This window comes from Podarcis liolepis, assembly GCF_965112155.1.
Source record: "Podarcis liolepis genome assembly, chromosome: 10".
Lineage (NCBI taxonomy): Eukaryota > Metazoa > Chordata > Lepidosauria > Squamata > Lacertidae > Podarcis > Podarcis liolepis.
In genome coordinates this window covers 1,905,626-1,921,374 of record NC_139562.1, presented here as the reverse complement: position 1 = coordinate 1,921,374, position 15,749 = coordinate 1,905,626, and the positions used below count along the sequence as shown (strand labels likewise).

The following is a 15,749-nucleotide window of genomic DNA, read 5'->3' as shown; positions in this document are numbered from 1 at the left end:
AAGCAGACGCCACCAATGGTGATGCGACTTGGGAATCACAAAGGAATCATCAGCTTCAATGTCACTCAACTATCGGATACGCCCATTGTATTGGGAATGAGTTGGCTGGACAAGCACAGCCCAACGCTGGCTTGGTACCAGAGGCAGCTGACCTTTGGCTCTTCCTTTTGTGCTGAACACTGCATCGTGCCCCGGCAGGAAGGAGAGGAAGAGGAGTCACAGCTGCTGCTAGGCACGCTGCAAGCGATTCCCCACAAGTACGCAGAATTTTTGGAAGTTTTCTGCGAGAAGGAGGCAGACAGGCTACCCCCTCACAGACCATATGACTGCAAAATTGACCTGCGGCCGGGGGCGGCGCTGCCTAAAGGGAAACTGTATTCCATGTCAGAGGACGAACTGCAAGAACTCAAAGAGTTCATAGATCATAATTTGGAGCGCGGTTTCATCCGAGAGTCCAAGGCAGCGGGGGGCAGTCCTGTATTCTTTGTTAAAAAGCGGGACACGCCCCAAAAAAGACTGGTAGTGGACTATCGCATTTTAAACAATGGGACCAAGCCATCGGACTTCCCCATGCCCCGAATCGACGACCTCCTAGCGAAGGTGCGGAAGGGAAAAGTGTTCACCAAGTTAGACCTGCGAGGGGCGTACAACCTCATTCGCATGCGGGAAGGAGATGAGTGGAAGACGGCCATGTTCACGCCACTGGGTACCTACGAATATAGAGTTATCCCTTTTGGATTGCAAAATGGCTCCCACGTTTTTCAAGCTTTCATGCATCACGTGTTGGCGGGACTTCTCTACAAGACGTGCGTCTGTTTCTTAGATGACATCCTGATCTTTTCGGAATCGCAGCAGGAGCATGACGGACATGTAAAGGAAGTGCTGAGCAGGCTAAAGCAACATAGGCTCTACGCCAAGCTGGAGAAGTGCCAATTTGACGTGACGGAGGTGGATTTTCTGGGCTACAAGCTGTCTGACAAGGGGCTCGCCATGGACAGCGCCAAGGTTCGCGCGGTGTTGGATTGGAAGAGCCCACGCAACCGGAAGGAGGTCCAACGGTTTGTCGGCTTTGCGAACTTCTATCGCAAGTTTATCAAGGGCTTCGCTATGCAGACAGCGGCCATCACAGACACGCTTAGCTCCAAGAAAAAGAAGTTCATTTGGACAGAGCAGGCGGAGCAGTCCTTTCAGGCACTCAAGCGTCTCTTCGCGTCGGAAGAGCAGCTGCTTCATGTCAACCCCAGCAGGCCGATGAGGGTGGAGACAGACGCCTCGGACAGAGCCGTGGGGGCGGTCCTGCTGCAGAAGGACCCGCAGGGGGTGTGGCGACCGGGAGCGTTTTACTCCAGGAAGCTCAGCAAGTCCGAGCAGAACTACACCATCTGGGACAGGGAGTTGCTGGCCATTCATGCAGCGTTCAAAGCGTGGAGGCACTTCCTGATCGGCGCCAAGCACACGGTGCAGGTTTGCACGGACCACAAGAATCTGGAGCACTGGCGCACGGCACAGTTCCTAAACCAGAGGCAGATACGTTGGGCTGAGTTCTTTGCGAACTTCGACTTCCGCATAGAGTATGTCCCGGGGAACACTAACATCATGGCGGACGCTCTCTCCCATAAGCCACAGTATCTGGAGGACGCAACGCCAGCGGCCGCCATGCACATCTTCGCACCAACAGTGTGGGCGTGCGCCGCGGCAACCGTGGACCTGGAGGCGGTGCGACGAGCGTTGCAGGATGACTCCTTCGCGCAAGCAAAGATGGCAGAGGTGCAAAGGGGCAAGGCAGCGGCCGACGGTTTCCAGCTAAGAGATGGATTGCTCATCCGTAAAGGGGCCATCTACGTGCCGGGAGATGACCTTCGCGCCAAGGTGCTGCAGCAGCTGCACGACGCGCCCACTGCCGGGCACTTTGGCAAGGAGAAGACGGTGGAATTAGTCGCCAGGGATTTCTGGTGGCCTGGAATGAGAGGGGAGGTCGCAGACTACGTGGCGAGGTGTGACACCTGCCAGAGGGCCAAGCCAGTGCACAGACCGCCGGCCGGACTGTTGGAACCGCTGCAAACTCCGGTCGAACCTTGGGAAAGGGTGGCCCTGGACTTTGTCACGGATCTGCCCAGCTCGAGGGGCAAGACGGCAGTGCTGGTGGTGGTGGACCTGTTTTCCAAGATGGCACATTTCATTCCGTGTGCTAAGGTGGCCACGGCGGAGCAAACCGCCAAACTGTTCATAGACCACGTGTTCAAGGTTCACGGTCTGCCACGGTCTATTCTGTCCGACCGGGGGCGGCAGTTCATCTCGAATTTCTGGCAGAAGCTGATGGGCTTCCTGAACGTCAAGATCAACCTGGCGTCGGTGAGACACCCGCAGACCAACGGGCAAGCGGAGCGGGTCAATGCCATCATGCAGCAGTACCTGAGATGTTATGCAAATCAACAGCCTGCGACGTGGGTGGATTACCTGCCGCTTGCCGAGTTCGCCTACAACAACACGAAGCACGTGTCCACGGGGGTCACGCCGTTCTTCGCCAACAACGGGAGGCACCCCAGAACCTTCCCGGGACTGGAAAGAATGGGGGAGGGGGAGCCGCAGACAGCAGATGCGTTCGCGTCAGAGCTGCAGGAAGTCCACGATCAGCTGAGGCGCCACCTGGAGCTGGCCAAGCACGCATACAAGGTACAAGCGGACAAACACAGAAGGGTTGGCGAAGAGCTCCACGTGGGAGACTGGGTCTGGTTAGCAGCCCACGCAGTGCCGGCCAGGTCGTTGGCCAAGAAGAAACTAGGGCATAAACAACTGGGGCCCTACCAAGTCGAAGAGCAGGTCAACCCGGTAGCTTTCAGACTGGCACTTCCGGAGGGTTCCAGAATGCATCCGGTGTTCCACAGATCGGTGCTCACTCCCTACAAGGCACCGCACAGGTTCCAGGAACCCGGAACGGCGCCGAGTCCGGTCAGAGACAGAACAGGGCACGCGGGAGTGGCACAGAAGGAGCGCATCAACGAAGTCACGGAGATTTTGGACTCCAGATGGGGGGAAGAGGGGGTAGAATACTTTCTCGCCAAGGAGGGCACCCCGGCCAGTGCGAACAGCTGGGTGCCGGGCTACGCCTTGGACGAACCTCTGCTCAAAGACGAGTTTCATGCCCTCTTCCCACATAGACCAATGCCAGCAGACTTTTTCGACGACTGGCTTTTCACGCCCACGCTTTCGGCCAGCACGTTCCGGGGGTTCGACTCGGACGAGGACCCGACACGAGACGTCCGTTCCCCAGAGGGGTCACCCTCGGGATCTGCCTCAGAACCCTCGTATTGGTGGGACGATAGACCAGAGGAGCAGTTCCGCAGAAAGTGGCTGGAATGCCCAGGACGAGCAACGCCGCCAGGAGGAAGTGAGGGAGAGACGGACATGGACGTTTTCGGGGACGACCCTGGTTTCGAGCACGGCGGCACAGAGATGGAAGCGGAGGTGACCGTCGTCGACGAGAGCAGGGAGGAAGACCCGGGAGACTTCAGATGGAGGCCCGCCACGGGAAGCGAACGATATCCGACGTTCGTCCCTTTGCAACAGCAGCACCCAGCTCCAGCACCGGAAGGAGGGGAGGGGGGAATGGGGGGCTTCGAGGGGGGGATGGATGTCAGGGGTTTAGGAGCAGAGGCAAGGGCAAGGGAGGAAACAGAGAGCGAAGGGGAGGAGGCAGAAGAAAAGATGAGTGATGACGACGACCCGAGATCTCCGAGTCTTTCCAGTGAATCAGAGGATTCACAGAAAGGAGCACCAGTGGCCAGGGCAAGGGGGGAGTCTAGGGGGGCACCCCAGGAAGATAGAGCCAGAGGGGACTCAGAGGAGAGCAGTTGGAAATCGGGACCAGCGTTACCGCCAGAGAGCAGGGAAGAGGAAGGGAGCCAGGGGGCAAGCGCTGGCAGCTCACCACAGGAGGGAGGGCACGAGTCAGGAGTGGCCACACCTCCATCGGGGAGCGAAGAAACGGTTAAGCGGAAAGTGGAAGGTTGGGCGCGCGCGCCAAGTTCAAATGCAGAGGAAGGCGGCGCAGTAAGCAGCCCGGAAAGGGAGCCAGGTCCTAAAGCCCGGCGCAAGGAGACAGGAGGGTCCGGGGGGTCAGCGTCAGAAGAATCCCGGAAGGAAGAGACCCCGGGGGGTAGAGGGACCCAGAGGAGGACAGTCAGGCGGAAAAGGTGGAGCCGGGCTAGGATATTAAGTTGGTGCACACGGGGCGGAGACTCAGACGGAGCTTCGCCGATCTAGCTACTAGACGTAGAGTTGCACGCAGCAGCTTGAGAATGGAAACTGTAACTCAATAAAGACTTTTACTTAATGATCGCTGGCTAGCGTGATCCTCTGTGAGCTAGGATCTTCAAGCAGCTCTGACAGCATGTATCAGTGACATTAATATAATAATGGTAATTACAGTAGAAGAGTAAATTTTAGGAAATGCTAGATGGTGATAGGGGTAGTTTGGAATGCTGGGATTGAGCAATTGAACGGATCAATTTCCACGTAAATCACAAGATCTAAAATATAAAAACAAAACACCAACACCAACAAACCCCCCCCCCAAACCCCCAAATTCCAAGAGTCTGTTCAGCAGCCTCAGCTTTTGCAGCTGGAGTCAATCCTGGCTCTGCCCTCCCAGGCTAGGTGGAAAAGGTCTCTAAGGAGAGAGCCCGTCTTCTGGGACTTGCAGTCAAGATGGTTGGCTGCAACCATTGGAGGGTGGAATGGAATGGGACAGTGGTGGCAATGGTGGAGCAGGGTTGGTTAGACCTGCAGTAGAGAGACAGCATTATAATCCCCGTTGTTGCAGCTGTAGTAAAGTTTCAAAAGAAAAAGAAAAGAAAAGAGAACATTTGAAAACACATGTTTATGTCTATTTTTTTAATAAATCAGTTTAATGAATCGATGCACACTTCCTCCTCTGTTATGTTTGGGGTGAAGTGTTGAAGAGTCCTCTGTGGTGGCAACAGGAATAAAGGGGAGTTTGGCGGAAGATCCATCTCCTAGCTGTGCACCTTGAATGAAACGGGAAGGTGGCCCAGGGATGGGTGGGCAGGGCCAGAGCCCCTCTGAGCAAAGGCTGTGGGGGCTCAACGTGGGGAGATAAACTAGGGGACACTCGGAGAGTACAAAGCGCTTCATAAAAACCAACTCTGCTGTCTTTACAACATCCCTATGAGGTGGACCTGTAGCCTTTCCCCATTAATGTGGGAAGTCGGAGAGAGGAGGAGGAGAGCAGAGAGGGGCGTGAAGCAGAGGCTCTGTCCCTCTGCCCTCTTGCAAGTTGCACGCACACAATGCGCTCTGATTTGCGCTGCTCATTCACATCTGTTTTAGGCCCCCAGGCATTTATTGGAACGCTCTAGGTGCTGATTTTTAAAGTACTTGATGTTGTTGTTGTTGTTTAGTTGTGTCCGACTCTTCGTGACTCCCTGGACCAGAGCACGCCAGGCACTCCCGTCTTCCACTGCCTCCCGCAGTTTGGTCAAACTCATGCTGGTAGCTTCGAGAACACTGTCCCACCATCTCGTCCTCTGTCGTCCCCTTCTCCTTGTGCCCTCCATCTTTCCCAACATCGGGGTCTTTTCCAGGGAGTCTTCTCTTCTCATGAGGTGGCCAAAGTCTTGGAGCCTCAGCTTCAGGATCTGTCCTTCCAGTGAGCACTCAGGGCTGATTTCCCTAAGAATGGAGAGGTTTGATCTTCTTGCAGTCCATGGGACTCTCAAGATATGTTGTTGAATTGCTAATAAAAATGTTTTTTTAAAAAAATAAAAGTATATAAAATAGTTTACTCACATTCTGTTCACAGAAGGATCCCAGAAGGCAGACTTAGGTTACAAAATATACACACCTGGAACCTATCCCATAAGGAGAGAGTTCCTTTGTCCTCTCTTGGCTGGAAGCATCTCAGGCTAAGGAGATGTTGGTTCTTCGAGGAATGGAGTCAGAGAGAGAGAGAGAGAGAGAGAGAGAGAGAGAGAGAGAGAGAGAGAGAGATGGCTGCCTCCCCTGTGCTGTGTTGTTACCTGCACAGGTGAGGTCACACCCACCTCTGGTCACATGTAGAGGAAGTTTGTCCCAGCCCAGGAGGAAACAGGCTGTTCTGACTGGCTGGTCCAGACATCCCCTTTTATGCCCACTCTAGGAATGTTGTATTTGACTGCTCTGTGTTTCACACCCCACAGTTCAAACAAAGAGCGATTGCAAGGAGCTCCAAACAGAGCTCTCCAAACGGGGTGGATGGGCAGTAATTACAGTTCATTGTCAATGAGATCAAAGTGATGCATGTTGGGACAAAAATACCCTATCTTCATATGTACAGGCTCATGGGGTCTGAACCGGATTTCTCTGTGTGCTCTAGGAGACCAGGGGAGAGGGAAGCTGGTCGCAGCAGGAGGGGGAGTCTCCCTGGATGCTTCAGCAGCCGGCCTTCTCTGGGTCTCCTGGCCCCCTCCTCTCCTCCCTCTGAGTCTCACCTGCCAGGTACTTCTCCCTTCCTTAAAATGCTGTTCAGTACTTCTTTCAAGGGTGCAATCGGGGTTTGATTTAGTTTTTTTATCATATTTTGCCAGAAATCCATCCGGTCCTGGGTTTTTGATTCTTTTATTACTCGTTGGATTTCAAAATAAAAAATTCCTTCCAGTAGCACCTTAAAGACCAACTAAGTTAGTTCTTGGTATGAGCTTTCGTGTGCATGCACACTTCTTCAGGTATCTGAAGAAGTGTGCATGCACACGAAAGCTCATACCAAGAACTAACTTAGTTGGTCTTTAAGGTGCTACTGGAAGGAATTTTTTTATTTTGACTATGGCAGACCAACACGGCTACCTATCTACTACTCGTTGGATTTCGTCTTCTTCTACTGGCTCTTCCTCTCGGCCCTTTCACTTTGCACCAACCAATACTCAGCTTTATTTAGCATTTACGTAGCACATTTAAAGCATTACAAAATATAACACATATTATCTCTAAACAACGGCCCTGCAAGGCTGTCCAGTGTTATAATCCCCATGGATACGAAGAGTTGAGGTTGCAGGAAGAGGAGTTTGACTCACATCTCACACTTTGACTGCTACACTACATCAGTCCTTGCCCTCCAGATCCTGAAAACAGCTCTGTGAGTTGCCAGAGGACTGCCCCCCGTCCTATTCAAAACAAGGCAGCATGGGCAGTAAGCCCTCGTCAGCAACCATTGCCAGAGATGTCTGTATGGGGAACGGTGGGCTGAGCATAACACACGGAGGCAGCTCAGAGGCATCCCTGCTGGTCGCTCGCTCCAAGGGAGGTGACATCCTACCCCAGGCTCTTTCTGTGGGAATGTTTAGGGAGGCAGGAGAGGATATATTCTTTTATGATATCCTTCCTAACTTGCGTTGGCAAGTTCTATAACTTAGCAGAGTTGTTAAACAATCCCTCTTTGAAATTACACAGCAATTAGCTAGTTGCAGGCTCGTCTGAGCCTCACTATTCAGGATTCCTGGTAAGATCCCTTTTTCTATCCCTCCTAAAAGAATAGACACGACTATCTGATTAAAGTTAACATAAAACTAGTTGACTTACAATCATCCAGTTCACAATAAGGTCCCTGAAGGCAGACTTAAGTTACATAACTCTATATATCGACATGAACTATCCCACAAGGGAAATAATCTCAAGTGATTGCAACTGAGCAGTCACTTCTTCCTACCTTGTAGGAACACAAAAAGGAGAAGAAGAAGAGCAGAACATGGAGGCCGTGTGCTCCTCTGTCCAAGAACAGGCCACACCTACATGAAGTGCCATGCAGAGGAAGTCTGTCCCAGCTCAGGAGGAACTAGCAAGTCTTCTCCTGAGTGACACAAGCATTCCCCAGCATGTACATTGTAGGAATGTTGCATTTGACTGCAATACAATTTCACACTCCACAACTTCACTACCCAATAATCATTTGCAAGCGTACTTCTTCCAAGGCTCAGTAGTTAAGATTCTGAGCTTGAAAAACAAAACCCCTGAGATTGAAGCATCACCAGAGAAACTTCCTCATGTGCATCTCACACAACATTCTCATCTCCAGTTGGGATCACCTGAGACCTCAGAAAGAAATCATTGTTTTTTTGGGGGGAGTGGCGTGGAACCATGCCTGAGTCAAAAGATTACAGAGCAAACACAGCGCCCTATTCACGTTTCATACGAAGTTGGTTTGTTCCCATGAATTGTACCAGCGAGCTTCTTCACAGAATTTCATATCCCCTTATAAAGTCATGTCCAGCGATACCTTCAAGCCCATGCAGTCTCCTGTCTCAGATGCAAGCAATCTCCTTGGCCAGCGACCACTGGACATCCTGCACCTTGCTTTCTTTTGCAAACCTCCCAGCCTCAGCAGTTCAAATTCCAGCCTAAACATGCACTTATGCGCACACACTTGTCGGGAACATGTTCTCTTTTATCCAGACCAGATAACTGCCAGCATTTAAAGGTGTAGTAGAAAGATGACAGAGAACAGGATGGAAGATGTTTAAGGGTCAATCCTAGGTACACTTGGAGTGCCATCTTCCCCCCGTCTGCTCAGTCCGGTGCAGAACACACCCAGGGAAGTGGAGTCAGGGGTCAGGACTGCAACATTATTTATGCGTTGGGATTCATCTGCAGAACTGCAGAATTTACTCAGAACACTTGCGGGGGGAAACTCTACACTAGCGTCCATCTGGCATACTTCTGGGCAAACATATGCGGGGTTTTATTGCAGGGTCTTCAGTATATTAGCCCTAAACTGAGAATTTTGGTTTCCTCCTTGGCATATTGAGCTCCAAATTGCTGCTTGACTTCTCATGAAGCAAAGCTGCCACAAAGCGCACTTGCCTCAAGGAAGATGGAGCTCACGCCCACCTAACAATATGCTTGCCCTGACGAAGCTAGGAGGTGCTGGGTCCCCCCCCCCCAAAAAAATATTTATTGCTTTTCTCTTGTAATTTTGTTGTTGTTTAGTCATTTAGTCCTGTCCGACTCTTCGTGACCCCCTGGACCAGAGCACGCCAGGCACTCCTGTCTTCCACTGCCTCCCGCAGTTTGGTCAAACTCATGTTAGTGGCTTCGAGAACACTGTCCCACCATCTCATCCTCTCTCGTCCCCTTCTCCTTGTGCCCTCCATCTTTCCCAACATCAGGGTCTTTTCCAGGAAGTCTTCTCTTCTCATGAGGTGGCCAAAGTCTTGGAGCCTCAGCTTCAGAATCTGTCCTTCCAGTGAACACTCAAGATTTTTTTGGAAAATCAATAAAAATGATTAAAAATAAAATAAAATCCACACCCCAGGATATTTCCCCTATCACCTCTTTTCCACCTTTCCCCCCACCTTTTTTCACCCCCATACCTAAAACCCAGACATCCTGCAGTGTGCCAGGATTGTGACTCCTGCCCTCAGCAAACAAAATAGCTCCCCCCCCCCCGATGCTTAGGTGCCCTGAGGGCTGTGCAGGACCCCCAATCCTTGAAATGAAAAAGGGAGGGGCTCAGGAACCCTGAAGGGAGCAGGCAGGGAGGGGGCTGCACAGGATCCAGAAGCTCCTTCTCGCTGATCCCCCCCATGAAGTTCCTTTAAGACCCCACGTTGCAGGGAGCAGGGTCACTTGCAGCGAAACAAAATGCAGCTGCCCTGGCCGAGTGGAGCCAGGCTGGGGGGCACCATGGGGACCCTGGAAATGCGCCCCTAGAAGAAATGCACCTCCCCAGTTGGAGGCAACCCTCCTTCTGAAACACCAAGAGAGTAAACGGACAGTTCTCTGAATGGAGAGAAGCAGAAAGCGGAGTCCCCTCAAGATCAGTATTGGGACCTGTGGCTTTTCAACTTCTTCATAAATGATCTAGACTTAGGAGGGAGCAGGGAGGGGGCAAAGTTTGCTGATGGCAGTAAATTGTCCCGGGGTACATGAGTGAACGTGGGGCCCCCAGGAGACTTCCCTAGTACCTGCAGCCCCTCCTTCTCTCTCTTGAAATTAGGCTTGGGGGAAAATCGAGCATTCAATTTCAGTATTCCAAGTTTTCTTCAGAACGAGCATGGCAGGAGGCAGCGATGAAGTTCTGGTGAAGAAGCAGTGCTGGGAGATCATGCGGTGGGGGGGGTGAGAGAGTTTGGTGAAAAACAAAGATACTTTCATCTAAAATTATACTCACCATTGTGAGATGCTTCCTTCTTTCATTATTATAATGTTTTACATATAAACACCAGAACTTCACATATACCTGATGCTTTTAGGAATGATTTCCTGCTGAGTTCATTGCTCAGAGTGGACTCTGAGAGGAAGACGTCCCACACTCCATACATCTAAATGGGTTCTCCCATGTGAGAGTCCTGGGATGTTCCTTAAAGACTCCATTATAAATAAAGTAGTCCTTCCCTCATGGTGTGAAATAAAAGTTGAACGGTGCAGATCCAATGTACGGCTGATTTTCTATGAATTTATAACAGAAGTGTCATGTATGTCCTGTGTGAGTGTGTCTGTGTGTATGGGTGTAGTGTATAAGGAGAAGCACCTAGCTCTCCCATTACCCTGGGGGATGGGTTAGTGCGGGGGTCGGCAACCTGCGGCTCCAGAGCCGCATGCGGCTCTTTAAAGCCTTTGCTGCGGCTCCGGGGCGGTGGCGAGGGGAGGAGGCGAGGGGCGGAGGTGAGGGGAGGAGGCGAGTGGCGGAGGCAAGGAGCGGAGGGCTCTGCCCCCCCCAATAATCTCGGGTGCTCCTCCAGCATCAATCCCCACGCCCGCGCCGCCAGCCCCCGATGGGCGCCCCCTCCCCGGCTTGCCAGCTCCGCGCGCGCTCCGCCTCGCCTGCCAGCTCGGCTCCCTCCTTCCCTCGTGCAGCTTGTTTTGAAATTCCCCTTCCAGCTCCGCCACGGCTCGCCCGCTCCCTCCGCCCTCGCCGCCGCCTCCTCCTCCTCCTCCCCCAGTCCCCTCCCCTCGGCTGTCCCCGGCACAGGCTGCCTCACGTACGCGGCTGCAGGCAGCCCCCGGAATGGAGTCCCCGCGCGCGGAAGGGAGTGGCGGGCGCGCAAAAGGAGAGAAAGCCGCTGGCGCGCGGAAGGGGCCGGTGGATGGATGGACCGGCGGGCGGCAGAGTCACCTGGCTGGAGGGAGGTGGCGCGCAGCGGAGCTTCCAGGAGCGGCGGCAAGTTACCTGCGCGTCGCCAAGGGTGCACCTGCCTGGCAGCCAGCTGGAGGCTGAGGGCCGCGCTATCTAGACTTTTGGCTTTTGGTCTGCAGAAAATGGACCCACACCCAACAGGGGGTGAGAAAGGGCTAAATAGCTTTTTATTATCACTATATGTATGGTTCACTGGGACCCTGGTTAATTTTCTTTGGCATTTTGTGGCATTGATTATGCAGTCGCGGTTGCGTGGAATTCCATGTGGAGTTAGTTGCCTGAAGCCCCTTTTTAAACTTAAGCAGGGGAAAGTTAGGTGAAAGTTTGGTGAATTGCTGCCAAGGAGTGTGGTGGAGTCTCCTACTTTGGAGGTCTTTAAGCAGAGGCTTGACAACCATATCTCAGGAGTGCTCTGATGGTGTTTCCTGCTTGGCAGGGGGTTGGACTCGATGGCCCTTGTGGTCTCTTCCACATATGTATGTGAGCAGGTCTTCTCCAACATGAACTATATTAAAAACAAGCACCGATCATGCCTCACAGATGACACCTTGCAAGCCTGTGTGAAAATGAAGGTGACGTCTTACAGCCCTGATGTGCAGACACTGAGCACTGAGGTTCAGGAGCAAAAGTCCCATTAACCTGGTTACCTGGTTGTAAATTAAATATTTTAATTAGCTATTAATTTGTCCTTTTTTCTTGAGATTGACAGCTGACTGCACGATCCTGTATATATAGCATTAAGGCAAGAAACAATATATGCAGTGTTATATTTGTTTTAAATGTTGCAATGTTTTTGCGGCTCCCAGTTGTTGTTGTTTTTTCGGAAACGGGTCCAAGTGGCTCTTTTTGTCTTAAAGGTTGCAGACCCCTGGGTTAGTGGTTGGGTCTGGTTTGTTGATGTATTTAGTGTAAATGGAGTTTTTGTTTTTCTCATTAAAACCTTCTTTAAGTAATTTTTGAGTCCCTTCTTTTTAATGCATGGTCTCCCCAGCAAGCTCTCTGCAGCGCCACTATACTACACTACTACACTAAGCCAACACTGGATTATAGAGAAAGCTAGAAAACATTTACTTCTGCTTCATTGACTATACAAAATCCTTTGACTGTGTCGACCACAGCAACCTATGGTGAGTTCTTAAAGAAATGGGAGTGCCTGATCACCTCATCTGTCTCCTGAGAAATCTCCATGTTGGACAAGAAGCTACAGTTTGAACTGGATATGGAACAACAAAATTGGGAAAGGAGGACAGTATATTGTCCCCCTGCTTATTTAAAGTAAATGCAGAATTTGTCATGTGAAAGGCTGGACTGGATGAATCATGTAATAATATAATATTATATATATTATATATATAATAAATGTTCATAAATGTACCAAGCAAGCACATAAATAGATATGTCGACCACGTGTCTGGAGCAGCACAGGAAGACCGTCCTGAAACCATTTAGACTCCCAAACTGACCAAACGTTTTCTCTGCAAGGAGGGAGGGGTTGAGGGAACCTTCCCATTGTCTCAGGAATTGGGAAATCTCAAAGGAATGGCCAGACTACCAGTAAAGGGAATCAGATAAGGCATTACCAGATAACCTGGCAGACAGGAAAAATGACAACATTCACATTTCTGTTGTAATAAAAAAATTCCTTCCAGTAGCACCTTAAAGACCAACTAAGTTAGTTCTTGGTATGAGCTTTCGTGTGCATGCACACTTCTTCAGATACACAGATACACAGAAAGCTCATACCAAGAACTAACTTAGTTGGTCTTTAAGGTGCTACGGGAAGGAATTTTTTTATTTTGACTATGGCAGACCGACACGGCTACCTATCTAATTCTGTTGTAGACCACCTTTTCTGTGATGTAGGTATGATGTTTGTGGGGGGTGGTCTTGGGTTACGCCCCTTCTGTGATGTATGTATGATGTATGGAGGGGTGGTCTGGAGCTCCAGGGCAGGGAATTTAAAATGTCTATATAAAGGCAGGCACACCTTTGTTCTGGGTCCTCCTCCTTTCCTGTGTGTGAGGGGAGCACCCTGTTGCAACAGATCAATCAAGATCAGGCTTACTAGCTGCTTTGCTTCTCAATAGTCTCTGGTTGCCTCTGCTCTTTTCTTCTACCGATGGAGAACCTACAAGGGACTCTATAAAGGGCTCTTGTGTCCCCCATAAGGGAAGAAGGGCAGCTTTTGTTTACAACAGATGGCACCCCAGATGGGAACTTCGGTTGGCTGGATTCTGGGGACAAGGAAGGAGTGGTGATCCAGTGCGCACCAGGCCATTTGCCAGGAGGAGCCACCAGTCCTCTAGTGACCCCAGGGTCTGGAAAGAAGTGGAGTTCCAGCGGGGCTAACCAGAGGAAGCAACACTTGATCAGGCCGGCCACAAATTGATTTATTTTTAACATAATCTTTATTGATTTAAACTGCACACATAAACAAAAAATTTACAATCTCATAGTGCAAAAAAGACAATTAAGAAAAAACAATTAAGAAAAAAGGAGAGACTCCGACGCCATATTAAGGGACTTCAAAAGGTATTTAGATAGAGAAGACAAGAGTATTTGGACGTTTTTTTTTCCTCTTGGTAGGTTTGATGGAGTTTCCTTTCCCTTTTCTGAATAAGACTATTAAAATTAAAATTAAGGTGAACAGTTGAAGGAGAGTAGTGGACATAATTATTTAAGAACTCTTTTCCTATGGTCGGTAGATTTCGACTCCCCCCAGTGGTCTGAGTGAAATACTGCATCTCAATGTTGAAATTCTTGGTGGAGCCAGTCTAAGCTTTGTGAAATTAACTGAATAATAACTGCTTTTGAGAAACTTCTTCTCTTAATGGACTAAATTCTTTGAACTGCCCAGCATTAAAACATACATATAAGGGATAAGTAAAATAAACACAGACAATTACAGTTATTTTGGAACCTAAATTTGGAGCATATTAGAAACCAAAGCTGACCTCCTTTCTTTATTTCTGATATTTCTGATATCATCTCCTGGACTATATTTGAACTTTACTTGAACTCTATTTGGTTATACAAACTAGATTTGGGATTGGAAAATCAGTGCATTATTTCACCAATGCTCTGAAAGGATTAGCCCGAATAGGGGCAAGAAGAACACAGAAGGACACAGACAGAGGCGACAATTACAAACTTCCCCTAATATTTAGGGGGGGCAGAAAACAACTAACGATAAGACTTTAGGGGTGAAGGGCCAAAGAAGCCAGGTTCTGTAAATTTTTTATCTAGGTTGTTTTCTCTGTACTCCCTGTTTATTGGTGGTTATTCTAACAATAATTACCACAGTTGTGGCTGTAACTGTATAGCAAATAAGCAGTGTAAATATCTGATAATTCGATATTTAAGTAAATGTCGCACACACAGAAAAAAGGAGCAGAGGGGGGGACTCCAACAGACAGGAGAGCTTCAAGGCAAGAAACAGAATTTAGAACAGAAATATTGAAGATATTTGCAGAAATAAAACAAAGCGAGAAAAATCTAGAGACAAAATTAGAACAGGTAGATAATAAAATTGGGAAGATGGATAAAAAGATTGAGGAGACAGTTAGTGAACTGAAAGGACAAATTAAAGAGGTTTCAAAGAGAGTGGATGAGGGATTAAAGAAGTCAAAACAGGAAATGAAAGAGATGAAGCGGGAAGAAGAGAAGATGAAAAATGAGATTGCAGATTTAAATAGAACACAGGAAGAATTAAAAGACTCTATTGCAATGAATGAACTAAAACAGAGAGAAGTGAATTTGAGACTGAGGGAAGTACCGGAAATACAAAACGAAAATATAAAAGAAAGACTGATAAAGGAAATTGCGCAGTGGATGGAATTGTCGGAGGAAGAAGTTGCGAAGACAATACAAAATGCATTCAGAATGAAAATTAAAACAAATAAGTTAAAGAAATTCCCGGGTGACTGCTTAGTAACATTCAAGGATAGAGAAATGAGGAATCTGATTCTGCATAGGAACAGAGAGAAGAGATTATACATTGACGGGAACTACATAATCATATTCAAAGATATCCCAATAAGGTTGTTGAAACGAAGAGAAGCCTACAAACCACTGGTGCAATTGCTTAAGAAAAATAAGATTGACTTCAGATGGGAATTCCCCGAAGGAGTCTCTTTCTTCTACAAAGGAGTAAAGAGAAGATTAACAAGTCCTGAGGAAATAGGAAAATTTACAAGAAGGTACAAAGAACTACAACAAGGAGAAGAAGAGACCAAAGGAGCAGAAGGAGGATTAAGATTGAGGGAGGATTCTGAAGTAGGAGGAGAAGAAGAATAGACCGGGAGAGAATCAGAAGAAGAGGAAGAAGAAGAAGAAGGAGAAGAGATAGAAAGACTATAAAGATTACAAAGCAAATTAAAATCTAAATAGCGGTAAGAAGAATGACGTTAAAATTATGGAATTGGAATATTAATGGAATGAATGATAAGAAGAAACGGAACGGAATCGAACACATCCTAAAAAAGAAAAACTTGGACATCATATGTCTACAAGAAACGCACGTGGCCAAAAAACATAGGAAAATTCTGATTAACAAAAGATTAGGGAATGAATTCATATCCTCAGACAAAGAGAAAAAAAGAGGCGTTGTCTTATATATCAAAAA

General features: G+C 48.9%; 2 protein-coding genes across 2 annotated transcripts in view; both read right to left on the bottom strand.

The window, feature by feature from the left end:
- Window positions 1–15,749, bottom strand: part of LOC310687040 (uncharacterized protein) — a 73,095-nt gene that overhangs the window by 26,875 nt on the left and 30,471 nt on the right. The window lies entirely within an intron of this gene.
- The window catches only part of LOC310686845 (uncharacterized protein), a 51,702-nt gene continuing 45,814 nt past the window's right edge, over window positions 9,862–15,749 (bottom strand). The window contains exon 6 of the transcript XR_014516125.1: window positions 9,862–10,029. The gene's annotated coding sequence lies outside the window, so the exon portion shown is untranslated. The remainder of the gene's footprint in view (window positions 10,030–15,749) is intronic.